This window comes from Nerophis ophidion, linkage group LG12 (genome assembly GCF_033978795.1).
Source record: "Nerophis ophidion isolate RoL-2023_Sa linkage group LG12, RoL_Noph_v1.0, whole genome shotgun sequence".
Classification (NCBI taxonomy): Eukaryota; Metazoa; Chordata; class Actinopteri; order Syngnathiformes; family Syngnathidae; genus Nerophis; species Nerophis ophidion.
This window is the reverse complement of record NC_084622.1, coordinates 11,353,485-11,368,484: the sequence shown is the minus strand read 5'-3', so window position 1 is coordinate 11,368,484 and position 15,000 is coordinate 11,353,485. Positions and strand designations below refer to the sequence as shown.

The 15,000-nt window shown below is 41.6% G+C and overlaps 1 protein-coding gene across 3 annotated transcripts in view; it reads right to left on the bottom strand.

Annotated features, from left to right (window-relative positions):
- grm3 (glutamate receptor, metabotropic 3) overlaps positions 1-15,000 on the bottom strand; it is a 300,806-nt gene that overhangs the window by 174,938 nt on the left and 110,868 nt on the right. The gene's annotated exons all lie outside the window — the stretch shown is intronic.

Genomic DNA, 15,000 nt, shown 5'->3' with positions numbered 1-15,000 from the left:
TTCCTTGAGAAGCAGCCTCAGTGATGTAACCAGGGACCTCCCAAATAAATAGAGGAGCACGTGGGACTGGACCTTAGGTTTGATCTGTAACTAAGAGTACAGCCCAATACGTCTCTCCTCCTTGAGCCAAATTGAACTCTGTCTCTGCATGATTCCTTGCTTCTTGTCTGTTCAATAGATGTCATCAGTGTTTAGCTCGGTTGGTAGAACGGCCGTGTCAGCAACTTGAGGGTTGCAGGTTCGATTCCCGCTTCCGCCATCCTAGTCGCTGCCGTTGTGTCCTTGGGCAAGACACTTCACCCACCTGCTCCCAGTGCCACCCACACTGGTTTAAATGTAACTTAGATATTGGGTTTCACTATGTAAAGCGCTTTGAGTCACTAGAGAAAAGCGCTATATAAATATAATTCACTTCACTTGAACCTGACACATTATGGCCCGCCCTATCTTGCCTCTGATTGGCCTGCCGCATCGTTTTACCCTAGCCAATCGGTACAAGCAGATATCACGAGTGTCAGCACATTTCCATTTTTGAATAATCATATATTGTGTCTGATTGAGGCTGCTGAAATTACACCCCTTCCTTCAGAAGCAGCCTCAGTGATGTAACCAGGGACCTCCAAAATCAATCAATCAATCAATCAATGTTTATGTATATAGCCCTAAATCAAGAGTGTCTCAAAGGGCTGCACAAGCCACAACGACATCCTCGGATTAGATCCCACACCAGGGCAAGGAAAAACTCAACCCAATGGGACAATGAGAAACCTAAGAGAGGACCGCAGATGTGGGGGACCCCCTTGCCTCGAGGGGAGACCAGATGCAATGGACATCGAGTGAATGTAGCATAATATTGTGAGAGTCCAGTCCATAGTGGATCTAGCATAATAGTTTTTCTACCCAAATGCTGGGTTGAGTCATATTTATGGGTTATTTGTAAGAAGTTGGGTGTGTTTTTGTGACCCAACCAGTAACCCAGCATCTTTAAAAACTACAGTTTAAAATACTGACCTCTGCCTGTTAAAATCAGAAATTATTATGACACTTGGACGTCAAAAAACATGAAAATTACCAATTTATTTGGTAGAATTGACCCAGCATTGCAGTTAAAATGACCCAGCATAGGGGTTGAATTTACAATCCATGTTGCTGGGTTAATTTAATCCAGCGATGGTTTGTTCTAATAGTTACCCAGCAGCTGGGTTGAAAACTACCCAAATTGGGTAGGTTATTTTCTCCACCCAAATGCTGGGTTGAGTCATAGTTATGGGTTATTTCTAAGAAGTTGGGTAGTTTTTGTTAACCCAACCAGTAAACCAGCAGCATAAAAAACTACAAGTTGCAAAACTGACCTCTGCTTGTTGGTGTCATAACTTATTATGACACTTGGGTGACAAAAAAACACAAAAATGACCATTTTATTTGCTAGGATTGACCCAGTTTTGCAGTTAAAATGACCCAGCATCTGGGTTGAATTTATAATCCATGTAGCTGGGTTAAATTAATCCAGCGATGGTTTGTTCTAATAGTTACCCAGCTGCTGGGTTGAAAACTACCCAAATTGGGTAGGTTATTTTCTCCACCCAAATGCTGGGTTGAGTCATATTTATGGGTTATTTCTAAGAAGTTGGGTAGTTTTTGTGAACCCAACCAGTAACCCAGGATCTTTAAAAACTACGAGTTGCAATACTGACCTCTGCCTGTTGGTGTCATAACTTATTATGACACTTGGGTGACAAAAAAACCCCAAAAATGACAATTTTATTTGCTAGGATTGACCCAGTTGTGCAGTTAAAATGACCCAGCATCTGGGTTGAATTTATAATCAATGTAGCTGGGTTAGATTAATCCAGCGATGGTTTGTTCTAATAGTTACCCAGCAGCTGGGTTGAAAACTACCCAAACTGGGTAGGTTATTTTCTCCACCCAAATGCTGGGTTGAGTCATATTTATGGGTTACTTCTAAGAAGTTGGGTAGTTTTTGTTAACCCCACCAGTAACCCAGCATCTTTAAAAAGTACAATTTGCAATACTAACCTCTGCCTGTTGGAGTCATAACTTATTATGACACTTGAACGACAAAAAAACATGAAAATAACCCATTTATTTGGTAGAATTGACCCAGCATTGCTGTTAAAATGACCCAGCATTGGGGTTGAATTTATAATCCATGTAGCTGGGTTAAATTAATCCAGCGATGGTTTGTTCTAATAGTTACCCAGCAGCTAGGTTGAAAACTACCCAAATTAGGTAGGTTATTTTCTCCACCCAAATGCTGGGTTGAGTCATATTTATGGGTTATTTCAAAGAAGTTGGGTAGTTTTTCTTAACCCAACCAGTAACCCAGCATCTTTAAAAAGTACAATTTGCAATACTAACCTCTGCCTGTTGGAGTCATAATTTATTATGACACTTGAATGACAAAAAAACATGAAAATAACCCATTTATTTGGTAGAATTGACCCAGCATTGCTGTTAAAATGACCCAGCATTGGGGTTGAATTTATAATCCATGTAGCTGGGTTAAATTAATCCAGCGATGGTTTGTTCTAATAGTTACCCAGCAGCTGGGTTGAAAACTACCCAAATTGGGTAGGTTATTGTCTCTACCCCAATGCTGGGTTGAGCCTGTTGAGTCATATTTATGGATTATTTCTAAAAAGTTGGGTAGTTTTTGTGCCCCAACCAGTAACCCAGGATCTTTAAAAACTACAAGTTGCAAAACTGACCTCTGCTTGTTGGTGTCATAACTTATTATGACACTTGGGTGACAAAAAAACACAAAAATGACCATTTTATTTGCTAGGATTGACCCAGTTTTGCAGTTAAAATGACCCAGCATCTGGGTTGAATTTATAATCCATGTAGCTGGGTTAAATTAATCCAGCGATGGTTTGTTCTAATAGTTACCCAGCAGCTGGGTTGAAAACTACCCAAACTGGGTAGGTTATTTTCTCCACCCAAATGCTGGGTTGAGTCATACTTATGGGTTATTTATAAGAAGTTGGGTAGTTTTTGTTAACCCATCCAGTAACCCAGCATCTTTAGAATGTACAATTTGCAATACTAACCACTGCCTGTTGGAGTCATAACTTATCATGACACTTGGACGTCAAAAAACATGAAAACGACCAATTTATTTGGTAGAATTGACCCAGCATTGCAGTTAAAATGACCCAGCATTGGGGTAGAATCTACTATATGATCCATGTAAAATTAAATTAACCCAGCGCTGGTTTGGCCCAATAGTTACCCAGCAGCTGGGTTGAAAACTACCCAAATTGGGTCGGTTATGTCTACCCAAATGCTGGGTTGAGCCTGTTGAGTCATAGTTATGGGTTGAAAACTACCCATTTTGGGTACCCAGCGGTTTTTGGAGTGCAGGTATACCCGCATTGATGATGGCTGTTTATGATACGGAGGGCAGGTTTTATGATATCAAGGTGACAGTTGATCCAAAAGGTCACGCTGCACCTGTATCGCTCCATTAACTGCCACTGAACAATGACCACAGGGGTGCGGCGTGCAGAGTTCATGAATGCAGCCTTGAATGCAGTGCAGGAATATGTAGCTAATATGAAAGATGGGTAGAAAAAAGAAAGTAGGAGTGGTGGGGGAATGGCGCAGTGGAGAGATATTTTCTGCTTGAAATGCAAGTCACACACGGCTCTCAGGGACATGGGCACACATGTACAGCAGGCAGGACTGGGCCGGCCACACCTGCCAGGTAATTACCCGACATCAAATATTTGCTGATGGCTCCATCTCCAAGGAGGAGTGGCTGGATCGACTCCGCCGACTCGAGACCGGCGAGGACGCCACAAATTGGGTCATCGCCCTAAAATAAGGCAAAGAAATAAAAAAAGGCAGCGTTGCCAATGAGGAGGAGCTGCCGAGGCACGAGGGATGATTACACCGTGATGCGAGACAAGAGACGGAGCAGGGGTGTTAACAATGGCTGCCCCAGGACGGGGGAGGAGGAGGAGAAGAGGGCTGAGGTCAGCATAGTCTTTAAATAGTCATGAGGGAGCTGGGCTCTGAATGCATGTAAGTAGTCAAAAAACAAAGCGTGTCAGGAGGGGGAAGACAGCAAAGAAAGTGTGCACTCATAAAGCCCATAAACCTTCTGTGTTTCAAAATATTATCAGACTAAAATAAACCATCCATTCATCTTCTTCCGCTTATCCGAGGTCAGGTGGCGGGGGCAGCAGCCTAAGCAGGGAAGCCCAGAATTCCCTCTCCCCAGCCACTTCGTCCAGATTTTCATTCATATTTTGCAGTTTGTCACATTTTTCTTTTTGGATTGTAAAAGATGTCTATCGAGGAGGGATGTTCATTTGTTGTTAATATTCAGTGTTTTATTTTTCATAGTTATCAATCAATCAATCAAAATGTATTTGTACAGCCCTAAAACACGAGTGTCTCAAAGGGCTGCACGAGCAACAACGACATCCTCGGGTACATCAGGGCAAGAAAACACTAAACCCAATAGGATGACAATGAGAAACCTTGGGGAAGACCGCAGGTGACCCCCGAACCGTCAGGGCGTTGAGGGGATCCGGTTTGGTGACTGCAGGATTAGGTCTCTTGCAGATGGTGTGGTCCAGGATGTGGCCAGGATCTTCAGCTCTCACTGGATCGGTTCGCAGCCGAGTGTGAAGCGACCAGGATGAGAATCAGCACCTCCAAGTTCGAGTCCATGGTTCTGACCCGGAAAAGGGTGGAGTGCCATCTCCAGGTTGGGAAAGAGAGCCTTCCCCAAGTGGAGTAGTTCAAGTACCTCAGAGTCTTGTTCACGAGTGAGGGAAGAGTGGATGGTGAGGTCGACAGGCGGATCGGTGCTACGCTGTATCGATCCGTTGTGGTGAAGAAGGAGCTGAGCCGGAAGGCAAAGCTCTCAATTTACCGGTCGATCTACGTTTCCATACTCACCTATGGTCATGAGCTTTGGGTTATGACCACCAAGGCTGCACTTTGTCACCGATTCTGTTTATAACTTTTATGGACAGAATTTCTAGGCGCAGTCAGGGCGTTGAGGGGATCCGGTTTGGTGGCTGCAGGATTAGGTGTCTGCTTTTTGCAGATGATGTGGTCCTGATGGCTTCAACTGGCCAGGATCTTCAGCTCTCACTGGATCGGTTCGCAGCAGAGTGTGAAGCGACTAGGATGAGAATCAGCACCTCCAAGTCCGAGTCCATGGTTCTCACCCGGAAAAGGGTGGAGTGCCATCTCCAGGTTGGGAAAGAGAGCCTTCCCCAAGGGGAGTAGTTCAAGTACCTCAGAGTCTTGTTCACGAGTGAGAGAAGAGTGGATGGTGAGGTCGACAGGCGGATCGGTGCGACGCTCTATCGATCTGTTGTGGTGAAGAAGGAGCTAAGCAATGCTCTCAATTTACCGGTCGATCTACGTTCCCATCCTCACCTATGGTCATGACCTTTGGGTTATGACCGCCCAGGCTGCACTTTGTCCCCGATTCTGTTCATAACTTTTATGGACAGAATTTCTAGGCACAGTCAGGGCGTTGAGGGGATCCGGTTTGGTGGCTGCAGGATTAGGTCTCTTTTGCAGAAGATGTGGTCCTGATGGCTTCATCTGGCCAGGATCTTCAGCTCTCACTGGATCGGTTCGCAGCCGAATGTGAAGCGACCGCACTGAGAATCAGCACCTCCAAGTCCGAGTCCATGGTTCTCACCCGGAAAAGGGTGGAGTGCCATCTCCAGGTTGGGAAAGAGAGCCTTCCCCAAGGGGAGTAGTTCAAGTACCTCAGAGTCTTGTTCACGAGTGAGAGAAGAGTGGATGGTGAGGTCGACAGGCGGATCGGTGCGACGCTCTATCGATCTGTTGTGGTGAAGAAGGAGCTAAGCAATGCTCTCAATTTACCGGTCGATCTACGTTCCCATCCTCACCTATGGTCATGACCTTTGGGTTATGACCGCCCAGGCTGCACTTTGTCCCCGATTCTGTTCATAACTTTTATGGACAGAATTTCTAGGCACAGTCAGGGCGTTGAGGGGATCCGGTTTGGTGGCTGCAGGATTAGGTCTCTTTTGCAGAAGATGTGGTCCTGATGGCTTCATCTGGCCAGGATCTTCAGCTCTCACTGGATCGGTTCGCAGCCGAATGTGAAGCGACCGCACTGAGAATCAGCACCTCCAAGTCCGAGTCCATGGCTCTCGCCCGGAATAGGGTGGAGTGCCATCTCTGGGTTGGGGAAGAGACCTTGCCCCAAGTGGAAGAGTTCAAGTACCTAGGAGTCTTGTTCACGAGTAAGGGAAGAGTGGATCGTGAGATCAACAGGCAGATCGGTGCGGCGTCTTCAGTAATACAGACGCTGTATCGATCAGATATGGTGAAGAAGGAGCTGAGCCATAAGGCAAAGCTCTCAATTTACCGGTCGATCTACGTTCCCATCCTCACCTATGGTCATGAGCTTTGGTTTATGACTGAAAGGACAAGATCACGGTGTAGCAGGACTTTTTCCTCCGGGTTCCTCTGACCACCAAAGATAGACATGACGGCGAGCAATTTCGTGACTTCGCTTTGTTATTTCAATAAACCTCAGTCGCTTTTCAGCTTCGCCTCCAGTTGTTCGCTCTTCCACTTGCTTTTCAGCCTTACGGCGTCTGCCTCTTGCTCTCGGTCGCTCTCGCTGTTTTTCCGCCTCCTTCTACCCAGTGACAGGGGATTACAAAATTGTGCCCAGCTGGGCGATCCACGCACCTGATGTCCATTTCGGAGCCGGTTCCGGCGTGCCCCGCCTCGCTGCCGTACTGCCGGCCACGCCTCCTCACACACGGGTACAAGCGGCCCAAATGAGTTTCCTCCGCCGGGTAGCGGCGCTCTCCCTTAGAGATAGGGTGAAAAGCTCTGTCATCTGGGAGGAACTCAGAGTAAAGCTGCTGCTCCTCCACTTCGAGAGGAGGTGGTTCAGGCATCTGGTCAGGATGCCACCTGAATGCCTCCCTAGGGAGGTGTTTGGGGCACGTCCGACTGGCAGGAAACCCAGGACACGTTGGGAAGACTATGTCTCCCGGCTGGCCTGGGAACGCATCCGGATTCCCCGGGAAGAGCTGCACAAAGTGGCTGGGGAGAGGGAAGTCTGGGTTTCCAGACGGTATAGCTCGGTTGGTAGAGCGGCCGTGCCAGCAACTTGAGGGTTGCAGGTTCAATCCCCGCTTCCGCCATCCTAGTCACTGCCGTTGTGTCCTTGGGCAAGACACTTTACCCACCTGCTCCCAGTGCCACCCACACTGGTTTAAATGTAAAAATTAGATATTGGGTTTCACTATGTAAAGCGCTTTGAGTCACTAGAGAAAAAGCGCTATATAAATATAATTCACTTCACTTCACTTCCCTGCTTAGGCTGCTGCCCCCGCGACCCGACCTCGGATAAGCGGAAGAAGATGGATGGATGGATTTTGGAATTCGAGTAAAGCAATCATTTTTATGAGGACAAAGTCGAAAATTTGACAAAGTTGGGGTTTTACAAAGAGGAGAAAAAAGTTGTATAGTTTCAAGAAAAAAAGTTCTACTTTTCAATGAGAATAATGTTGCAATTTTATGGTAATAAAGTAAGAAATGGGTAAATTGAAAAAATTTTTAATTTTTTTTTTAACGTTTTGAGAAAAAGATTTACGGAGAATAATGCCGTCAAGACTAATAAAGTCATAATATCACAAAAATCCAAGAAAAAAGTCATAATAATGGGAAAATAAAGCAGACATTTTACTGGAAAAAATCTGCAAACAAGTTAAAATGTAATCTTGCAGTATTACCATTTTTAACATTAAAAGAAAAAATCCAATCCAATCCAATCCAATCCAATCCACTTTATTTATATAGCACATTTAAACAACAATAACGTTTCCAAAGTGCTGCACAGCCATGTTAAAAACAATATTAAAAAAAAAAAAAAAAAAAAAATAATATATATATTATGCTCCACCAATGACTGAATAAAAACAAAAAATAAATAAATATAAAACCAATAAAAACAATATAAAAACAAAATATGATTAAAAACTATTTTAAAGGGTAAAATAAATTAAAACAGTAAAATAGAAATCAAAGTGTATAAAAAAACACAGAGGACAACAGAGGACCACGCAACTCACGTAGTGTTAAAAGCCAAAGAATAAAAGTGGGTCTTAAGACGAGACTTAAAACACTCCACTGTGGAAGCAGAAAAAGTTGTACTTTTACGGGAATTGGGTTGTGATATCACGACAACAAAATCGTAACATTACCAAAAACATACACACAAGAAGTCACAACTAGAGATGTCTGATAATATCGGACTGCCGATATTATCGGCCGATAAAGGCTTTAAAATGTAATATCGGAAATCAGTTTCAAAAAGTAAAATTAATGACTTTTTAAAACGCCGCTGTACGGAGTGGTCCCACACACAACACAGGAGTGGACGACTGCAGCATGAGAGGTTTACTGGCGACGCTTGATGACCTCATCAAACCGCCGCGAGCGCAGCATAACAACAACAAGAGTGTATTGTTGCCGGTGCTGTAGCCGTAGCTAACAGGCCAGCTCGCTCGGTGACCGACTAACGACATGGTTTGGGATTATTTCAAAGTGTGTCTGACGGATAAAAAACTGGCAATTTGCAATGACTGCAACAAGTTGGTTATGCGAGGAGGAACCGAGACGTCTTCCTTTAAGAGACCGAACCCCCTCAACGCTCTGACTGCGCCTAGAAATTCTGTCAGGGGTGTCCAAAGTGCGGCCCGGGGGCCATTTGCAGCCCGCAGCTAATCGTTTACCGGCCCGCCACACATTCTGCAAAAATTGCAAAATTGATAGTATTGCAAAAATAAAAAAAAAATAAACAAGAAAAGTGGGATGAGGTGAAATCTAATGAAAAAAGTGGCAATGTTGACACAAAGCTGCCATGCAGGCATTTTTTTTCCTTTTGTCTTTATCTTCTTTTTTTCCATTTTTTTTTACAAAAAAGGACAAAAAAATATATGTTATAATGAATTATTACTAAAATATTATCACTTTAAAATGTTTTATGTGGAAAAAATATTGCATATGTTGTGTGGTCGCCATATAAAAACATCAAAGTTTTGACAAAACAGCATAAAACAAAAAAAAATAATAGTTCAAACTTAAAATCGACATATCAGAAGTTGATCTTGAAATTTAAGTGTTAAAAGTAAAAATAAAACTAATAAAAATACATCACTTTATGAGTGGGGAACTTTTCGGATCTCAAATATATTTAATAGGATTTGATTTAACTTTTCACTGTGATTACTCAAAAATATTAAATAATTAAAATCAATGGTGTCCTGCATTATTGATCTTTTTAGGGCTTTAATTGCTAAATAAAGGAACTCTCCTGAAGGAATCAATAAAGTACTATCAATCCATCTATCTATCTATCTAAATACTGCATATTTCAGTTTTACTTTAAAAAACAAAGTTGTCTTTGAAATAAAAGGCATACAACCTTATTTGTTTTACTTTCTATCACCCTCAAGTTGATATAGCGATTTACTGTAAGTATTAAATTAAAAAAGAAATTAATAATAATTTGACCTATTTTTAATATTTTAGTGACTGAGACCCTCTATGCTCCCCAGGACCCCTAAGGATGAAAAAAAAAATCCACATATTTTGTTATGGTTTGAAAATGAAAAATATCAAAATGGCCCCCGCATGCTTAAATTTTTCCGTGTGTTTCCTCTGTGGAAAAAGTTTGGACACCCCTGGTCTAGTCCCATCAAAATGTTCTCGTTCATGTTATCGTCGCAGTTTGTTGTTGTACCCCAAGATGCAGAGATGGAGGGAGGCATTTTGTAGGAAAACATGATTTAATTAAACACTAAGCCAAAAACAAAGGGTTGAAACAAAAAGCGCGCACGTAGGCGGATAACAAACAAAAGGCCTAGCGTGGAAGCTAACAGGTATCTAGCAGGAAACAGAAGTCGTACTTGTAAAATTAAAGAACAAAATGGAAGCAGGGAACAAAAAACAGTAAGCTACAAACATCAACCGAGTATAGCTTACTGCTACGCTGCAAATACACGACAGGAGCGATAACACTTAACACAGAGCGACAAGAAGTGTCATCGACAAATCAATAATCCAGCACTGACTGGAGGAACAAAGCAGGTAAAATAGGAGCGGGCTGATTGACTCCAGGTGTGGCCAGGTGCCAATCAGCCGCAGCTGAGGGAAAACCGCACACAGGGAGACAAACAGGAAGCTGAACCAAAATAAGAGTGCTTACAGGAACTAAGGACAGGAAATACTAAACACAGAGGAAAAACTAAAACACAAACAAACTGTCAGCCTGACAGTTATTATGTCAAAATTGTGGCAGTGCAGATGGATTTTAATTACGTCCATCCTGAAGAGTGCTTATGGATTTTTTTTTCATTCATCCAGGTCTTTGCGTTCAATCAATCGCAACTGGACTGTTCAATCCATGGATTAAGATGCCCTAATAAGTCAGTCAACTTGCATGCCTTCAAGTGTAACATCCCGCTAAAATAAAAAGGTGACTCGGCCCGGTAGTTTATTAGAATGATTGGCTCCAGCGGCACTTGGAGCACGATCCTGCCGGAATACGAACAAACAAAAGGAGCTCGGAGGAGCGAATAAAAGGGGAGAAGAAGAAAAGGGGGGAGGATAAGGAGATGACAGGAGGCGAGATGAGGGATTTAAGCGGCGATAGGACCAGGCTTTTGTGAAGTCACAGAGGAGTAAAGGAGAAGTAGGTTTTATGCTAAAGTATGCAAATGACTCTGCTTTGTCGACGCAGCCAAGAAACGCTGGAGAAAACACAAATGTGGAGACACAGATTTGAATGCATTCCTGAACTGGACACGTTGAGCCTGATCATAGCACCGAGTAAAAAAAAAAAAACTGTGAGTAGACCGCACTATTACAAACAAATGTGAGGACTATACAGGCTGTGCCCATGGGAACACTCATTTCCCTCCCCATTCATTACATCATAGGCTCCAGCGGTCGCTACGTTGTGGAAGATGCCTCTGGGTAATGCCACCCAGACAATAGAACCTATTTTTGCCGAAGATGTGGTGATATGGTGTGTCCTGAATGATCCACTGACCACGGCTGACAGGTGACTAGATTGCCCAGCTGGGACATAATGTCTAATCCCCCGTTGTCTTTATCGGTAGCGGCCGTGAGCAGAAAGAGAGAGGGGCCTGGAGAAACGTAGAGAACCGACACGAAAGAACCAGACTGAAAAGTCGAGACTTGTACCCGTCCATTTGATGTTCAATACAACCGTATTGAACTTTGAACGCCGGTCTCCCTGTGTGGTCAGCAGAACCCGCGAATAGGCAACCTCCACATGCATATTGCAGGAAGTACCGTATTTTTTGGACTATGAGGCACACTTGAAACTCTTTGATTTTCTCAAAACTCGACAGTGGGCCTTATGGACGGAATAGTTTTGGTTGTGCTTATTGACCTCGAAGCTATTTTGTTTGGTACATGGTGAAGTGATAAGTGTGAACAGTGGATGGCAGTCACACATACGAGATATGTGTAGAATTCAATATGACTACAGTAGACAACACCAATATTTTATATGTTCCATTGAAAATATAGAACCTTACACACGGCGCTCAAAAATCTAACAAAATGTTTTATTACGACTTTGGTAAGCTATGAAACCGCACCGTTTGATGGATTGTACTGTGCTTCAACATAGGAGTCTTATTGTGGTGTGTGTATAAGGTAAGATGTATTATCCGTCGTTTTATTTCGCAATATTATGCAAAAGCAACTTTTCTTACTTTCTGGTACCTGCTGATCTGTATTTGGGATCTGCATACGTCCTGAAAATTTGCACGAGTCCGCCTTTGTCATCTATAATATTCATTTTTGTTTCACTACTTTTGTTTTGTTCTGTGTCGTGTTTGTGTCTCCTCTCAATTACTCTGTTTATTGCAGTTCTGAGTGTTGCTGGGTCAGGTTTGGTTTTGGAATCGGATTGCATTGTTATGGTATTGCTGTGTATTGTTTTGTTGGAGTGAGTAAAAAAAAAAAAAAAATCCATTTAAAAAAAATTAGAATCGATTCTGAATCGCACAACGTGAGAATCGCGGTTCAAATTCAAATCGATTTTCCCCCCACACCCCTAATACATACATATATACATATACACACACACACGCACACACACACACACACACACACACACACACACACACACACACACACACACACACACACACACACACACACACACACACACACACACATATATATGTATATACAGTACATACATATACATACATATACACGCATACAGTATATACATACATATACATGTATATACATATATAAATATACATATATAAGTATGTATATATACACATATATATACATATATACATATATATATCCATACATATATATATCCATCCATCCATCCATCCATTTTCTACCGCTTATTCCCTTTTGGGATTGCGGGGGGCGCTGTCGCATGTATATATGTATGTGTGGGAAAAATCACAAGACCACTTCATCTCTACAGAACTGTTTCATGAGGGGTTCCCTCAATCATTAAGACATACATATTATATATATATATATATATATATATATATATATATATATATATATATATATACATATATATATATATATATATATGTGTGTGTGTGTGTGTGTGTGGGGGAAAAATCACAAGACTACTTCATCTCTACAGAACTGTTTCATGAGGGGTTCCCTCAATCATTAGGACATATACACACACACACACACATATATATATATATATATATATATATATATATATATATATATACAAACACACATATGTATACATATATACATATATATATATACATATACATATATATATATATATATATATACACACACATATATATATACATACGTATATTAATATATGTATACATGTATAAATATATATATATGTGTGTATGAATATATATATATATATATATATGTAAAATGTATATATATTTATCTAATTACATATGCACCTTATTGCTTTTTTTAAAAATCCTGCACTACCATGAGTTTATGTAACGAAATTTCGTTCTTATCTGTGCTGTAAAGTTCAAATTTGAACGACAATAAAAAGGAAGTCTATATATATATATATATATATATATATATATATATATATATATATATATATATACACACATATATATATATATATATATATATATATATATATATATATATATATATATATATATATATATATATATATATATATATATATATGTATGTATGCCACCCACACTGGTTTAAATGTAACTTAGATATTGGGTTTCACTATGTAAAAGTGCTTAGAGAAAAGCACTATATAAATATAATTCACTTGACTTCAAAAACTAATCAATTCAATTAATCTATTTTAAACAGCTATTTTTTCATAAACTTACATTACTGAATAGACAATATGTCCATTTTTCCCCCCGCCTGTCCCTGGTGCCTTCAGGTCCATGTCCATGCCTCCCTTTGGAGCATCTCACCACTGCAGTGATGCCCATCTATAAAACCCGGGTGCATACGGTATAAACAGTACCATGTTGGACGGAGGAAAGTATGACCACCTTACAAGCACGCTTCAATTTGAGACATCGGGATGTATTTTATCGATCATGTGGGAATTGAAATGAGCAGACGAATAGTTGGAGTTTGAGGTCCACCTTGGGCGCCAAATGTAGAGGTTGCCCTCTAGTGGGTTCTTCAGACCACCACTCACTACTAGGAGAACCAGGAATTCAGGGTATAACACTGTTTTGTTTTATTCTCACAAGGTGCGAGATTTTTGCTTTCCAGCAACAAGTCTTTCCTGCGTCTGCCCAGCAGCACCTCCAACTCGAACTAGTCATCTCATCACGGCTGCTGCTAATAAAGGCGACAGGTGATTAGATAACAAGGCCCACCTGGGCCATCTACGCACCTGTCGCTGTCTTCGAGGCCGGTCCTGGCACACCTCGCTCTGCAGCAGACTTGCGGGCCACGCCCCCTCCCACAAAGAGTTTTCATGGATATTTTTGCTATCATAATGTAATCACGCTAGCGTTGTTGTGATCATTAGTAAACATGCTAAAACGTTTACAATTGTCTGCGTTAGTATGACTAGCTTACAACAGCATTCTTTTTTGTATGGTTTCAGTTTGGTAAATTCCCCAAAACGCCACTGTGGAGTTATTGAGTCTGTTAGCAGCTAGTGGGTCCATGACGATGACTTCTGTTTTGCTCAATAAGCCGTTTTACTGCCGTGTTACCATCCATCCATCCATTTTCTACCGCTTATTCCCTTTTGGCCGTGTTACGGACAAAACAATTAAGTTATGTAAATTAACTATTTAAAAATATCCAATTTTGCAACATACCTGCCGCTATTAAATAAAGTTATAAAGATAAATCATAGATTTAAATATATAAAGTAATACATTTCTTGTAAAAAAAATGGCTGGGAGCGGCTTAAATACCGGTGTGCTCTACAGTATAGCTCTGAAAATACAGTAGCTAAGTTACTTCTTAAAAAATGTAATTAGTTACCATGCAGGGTAAATAATTTATGGAATTATAACAAGCTTGTGGATGGTGGCGTGGCCTGCGGACCTGCAGCGAAACAGGGGTGTGCCAGGACCGGCTTCCAGATCAGCGACAGGTGATTAGATAATCATGCCCAGGTGGGCCTTCCACACACCTGTCGTTGATCTTGAAGCCCGTCTTGGCACACCATGGTTCGCTGCAGGTCTGCCGGCCACACCCCTCCACAAAGCTATTAAAAGAGCATTTTCATCAAACATAGTGGAAGTGTGTCCCTGGCCACCTCAACTTGGCTCATAACCGCCACTGTACAGTAGTGGAACGCCGTATTTCACGGAAAATACAGGTAACGGTGTTGTAACGTACAAAATAATAACAGTATCGCATACCAGAAAAAAGTGAGACTGTTCTTTGTAATGCAGTCATCCCGAAAACTGGGAAACAGGAAAAAAACAA